Here is a 4,930-nt window from a genome sequence, read left to right on the forward strand (position 1 = left end):
GGATAATACAAACTCCACTCTGAGTGTTTTCCTCTGCTTTGTCATTTTTGCAATCACAATCTGACATAAAAGGGTCCTCTGAAAGCATCCAGGAGCTGAACAGACTGATGATGATGTTCAGGTCTTCAGTTGCTGGTATCTGGAGGTCACTGATGTTGTGTGTTCTTGAGAACATGCTGAAGATCTTCTGAAGACATCAGATTGAATCTTTACAGGGCCATCTGCATCATCTGAGACTAGAAATAACAAATATATCAGATTATCCACAATTATTTAGATTTTTATGTTGGCAATCTATAAAATATTGTCATTTATACACAATCACACATCTGTAAAATTTCATCTGTGATTGCAGAAAGTCTTATGAATCTGTTTAAATGTGAAACTTTAAGTCAGGAGTGTAAAGACTAAAAGTTCCATAATGAACAAACACTTACAGTGTGGTTTCAGACTCTTCATACTCTCACATCTGACAAGTCTCTGTCTGCTTTTCTCTTGAGATTCGCTGGTTTGTGTTTCATTCCTGGTCTCCATTTTTCTCTCAGTCCTGTTGGTTTTTGCCGGTCTGTGGTTTCTGATTCTCCAGCAGATTTCTCTATGCATTATTTCATTTCTGTAGACCGTTTGTATCTGTTAAATCACACAGACGACATAAAGTCAGTGGTTTTAGTTCAAGAGCAAGTTCAGTTTATGAACTTGACTAAACCAGTAACAGATAATAGTCAACAGTAGGGATGTAACCAGGGCCTAAAATGAACACTCGCCAAGCGCCAAAAGCGAGTAAAAATCAGCGTTGGCGAGTAATGTAACCGTGTCAGTCGCCAGTTGGCGAGTAAAACTTTTACGAAATATAAAAATGCAATGTAGTGAGAACAACAGTCAGTTTTTCTAGAGATTCGCTGTTTCTGACGTAAGCAAATAAAATTATATTTTCCGAAGACGAGCTCATCGTGTAAGAGACAAGCGAATCTTACGCGGTTTTGGCGCGTTACCTCGTAAATGTAGTCTTAAATGAGTTATGAGTTATAAAGTCTTAAATGACCGTAAAGAGTTTGGAGAAAATAGGATGTGTGTCAGACCCGCGTCATGCTGCTTTTAAAGTGAAACCTGCTGAAGTCTGTCATTGATGCAAATCAAAGAACAAAAGAAAAAGAGAAATCACTCAACTGCTCTAGTCGTTGATTAACTTTTAGTTTATGCATATACAATTTATAGTTTATGTGAAGATTGTTTAAAAATCACTTAATATTTCAGAGCCTATTAAATGTAAAAATAATGGCTTTCAATTAAACTGTAATGTTGAATGGCTATAATTAATAGGGAAAATTGAGGGAAAATGCATTTAATAGAGACACCAGTAGCAGTGTATTGGTAGCAATACTTCATTAATAATAGGCTACTTTGTAAAAAGATGCCATTAAAAACATATTTAAAATATACTATCTTTATGTTGTTTCCATATTCATTTGGAGGTTCAATGTGAAATTATGACCATATAAATATGCGATTAATCATGATTAATTAGAGAAATGTGTGATTACTTTTTTTAAATCGATTAACAGACACAGACAGACAGCACTAATGTTAACCTTTTATAGATTTTAAATTTCAATTTAATTTCTAATTTTATAGGTCCCCCAGAAAGAGATCGGGACGGCCCCCACCCCCTTGGCCCCTTCAAATTTTCTGTTTGATAATCCGGCCCTCAAATGAAGCTAATCGAATAGCCCTGCTCTAATCCGTTAACATGGGTGCAGGAAAAAAAAAAAATGCACCACATACGTTCTGCAAACTGAGTATGTGTGAAACAGGAGTAACACAATGGACAGCTCCGTTTGCCGAAAACATGCAAAGGACAAGAATCTCAACGTTTTTAGGAGAAAAAAAAGATAAATCAATAAATCTGTTTGTTGTATTTTTTCTTGTAAGTAAAGTAAATGACAAATTAAAAACATTGTAAATATGTTTAGTTGTTGTAGTAGTAATAACTGCCTGTTTTTGCAAAAAGCGTTTCATGGCCGGTAAAAAAAAATTTTGGCCGGTAAATTTGATAAGGTCACCGCCATTGGCAGGTGTGGCAAAAAGTTAGTTTTAGGCCCTGGATGTAACCATTCACTCAACTCACAGTGCAATAAAATTCATGATACTGATTTCAAAACATCATTTTCTTACAATTGTTTTAACAAAATGAGATTTACGACAAATTATAAATGAAAAGGGTCCTTTTGTTATTTCTCAGACAAAATGCTACACATTATTTTGTGAAATTGAAATGTCAAAAAACAAAGCTATACTGAAATTTTAAAACAATTCCTAAATCAAATAAATAAAACAATTAAAAGGCTTTGCCTGTGCTCTTACCAGAGACGACCGCTGTACTTTAATCATCATCCAATCAAAGATGCTACACATATACAGCATGAGTAGGAGATTTCAAAATATTTAATGCATTATTATCTAATTGTTATACCATTAATAATTAACTTATTTCATTTGCAATTAACTAGTTAAGTATTTAAATAATTAACCTTTCTAGGCTGTTAGTGTCTGGGCTTATTCTTCTTTTTTTTTTTTACTTCCTTCACATGCTATACTTTATACTTCAGTATAGTAAAAGTACTCAAATGTGTTACAATAGTTATTTTATAATAAATCAAAGAGCACGAACCGGAAAAAACAAAAAAAACTAGAGTGTTGAATCGTGCTCCAGGCACCATATTCATATAACATCTAAGGATAAATGTAGCTCTTACAGTAACTGAGTTAGTTATTAACACTAAACAGTAGAAAATCAGTGCAGTCTCCCCAGCTGTAAATGTCATTGGCTGTTAAAGTCTTGTGTTGCTTATAATGAATGTTGATAAAACACAAGCAGTCTTTCAGAATGCTCTCAGTTACATGTAGATGCACACTGTATGCTTTAATGAGTGCGGTGGTGCTTATGGGGTGTCACTGGGACGGGTGAGTATGAGGCTGGGAGGGAAAATCACAGTATACTCACTACAAAAACTAGACTACACCACTGGTTACAGCCGTAACCTTTGAGACACTACAGTCTCTAAGCATGTGCAGCACTGCTAAAAAATAATGTTAGCATTGAGATTAACAAGAAGAAATAATAAGAAATAATTATTTAAAAAAAGTAGAAGAGAAAGTTGTTTTTCCAGTTCTGTGGAGTTATGTCCCCTACTTTGAACAGAACACAGTTTTCATTTCCCTCACAGAACTGGAAAAACAACTCTCTCTTCTTATTTATTTATTTTTTTTAAATCCAGCATTTCTGCTAAATGAACTGATTTTAGATGACCTTTCAGATTTATTTAATTATAAAAATCTTTATAATCCAAGGGTGTACAAAATATAGTAGGAAGCTAGGAACATGTCCCTAAGCGAAAAAAGACCAAATAAACTGTACCAAACAATGACATTTTTGGTGACACAATCAAATAGAAACCGGCGTAAAATGATAAATGTTCCACAATGCCCACATCTGTGTGGAAACATCAGATCTGTCTGGGAAAGATGCAAAAATCACTACAAGCACCGACAGCGAGAGACTGTTTAGCACTGCATCACATGTCTCCGATGAGAAGAGGAAGGGTGGCTGTTGCTGGTTACTGTATGATGATTGAAATCACGAAATGCCCTTAAACAATTAGTAAATAAACTGCAGAATTGTATGTTTTATAATACACGCACAGATTGCATGTGTTCAAACAGCGCTGCAGGAGCTCATTAGCCAGGATTCAAAGACCAAAGCTCGAGGAAAATCTGCGCTGAAACAGTGTTACTCGTCAGTTGCTTAGTAACACTTTTATGAATTTTTACAAGGCATGGATGTGACTGTGATAGTTGCAATAAACATCTTCCCAAATTCGTAATGAGAATCATTTATAAATCTGCTGTTGTCAACAAAAAGAAGCACTGAGGTCTTCCTGCGGGTTTACGCCAAAATAAAAGCTGAGAAAAAGCAAGAACTCCATCAACATTCATAAATGTTAGTATTGTAATTTTACTGTTGTTCTTTAAAAAATAAAATAAAAAGTAAGACATTAATGATAATAATAATTACAACAGCTCTGTTAACACATTTATTTTAACACTCACACATAGTGTTCAAACTGGGATCTGCGATATTTTCTAATGTTTTAAAAGAAGTCTCTTCTGCTCAGAAAGGCTGCATTTATTTGTACAAAAAATACAAAAACAGTAATATTGTGAAATATTATTCCAATTTTAAATAAATGCTTTGTATGTGTAATTGATTGATTGGGGTTGCAAAGCTGAATTTTCAGCATCATTACTCCAGTCTTCAGTGTCACATGATCCTTCAGAAATCATTTTAATATACTGATTTGCTGCTCAAAGTGTCCAGTTTTCCTTCTTTTTGACTTTAGCCAATCACATGCCTGATTTAAGAAGTGGGTCTCAAAAATGGCCAAATAATATTTTTATTTTACTAATGAATTAATTTAAGTTAAATTGTGCTTTGTTGATATAATGTCTGCTAGAATGTTAAAAAATGTTCAGTGTTAAATAAATATTTTTAAATTGTTTTGTAATTGATTTATTTATTTTTTTAAAGCAAGACAAAACAGTAAAAAACACATTTTGGCTATTTAATTTATTCAATGGTGACAAAGAATTGGCAAAAGTACATGGGAAAAAACGTGAAAAACCGGGTTTGATATTCGGCCTTGACCCAGTGTTTCATTTTGTTCAGTTTCAGTTTCAGCCAATAATTTTCATATTTTGGTGCATCTCTAGTAAATACACTAGAAACCTAAGTGCTTTCAAGAACAAAAGTCAGACAGAAGAACACAAAAGTGGCATTTAGGCATATTTACAGACTGTTTAATGAGGCTCAGAGGTGGCATGAATGCATTTAAATTCATAATAATAATGTTATAAGATTAATTTTTAAATATAA

Source organism: Onychostoma macrolepis, chromosome 21 (assembly GCF_012432095.1).
Source record: "Onychostoma macrolepis isolate SWU-2019 chromosome 21, ASM1243209v1, whole genome shotgun sequence".
NCBI lineage: Eukaryota > Metazoa > Chordata > Actinopteri > Cypriniformes > Cyprinidae > Onychostoma > Onychostoma macrolepis.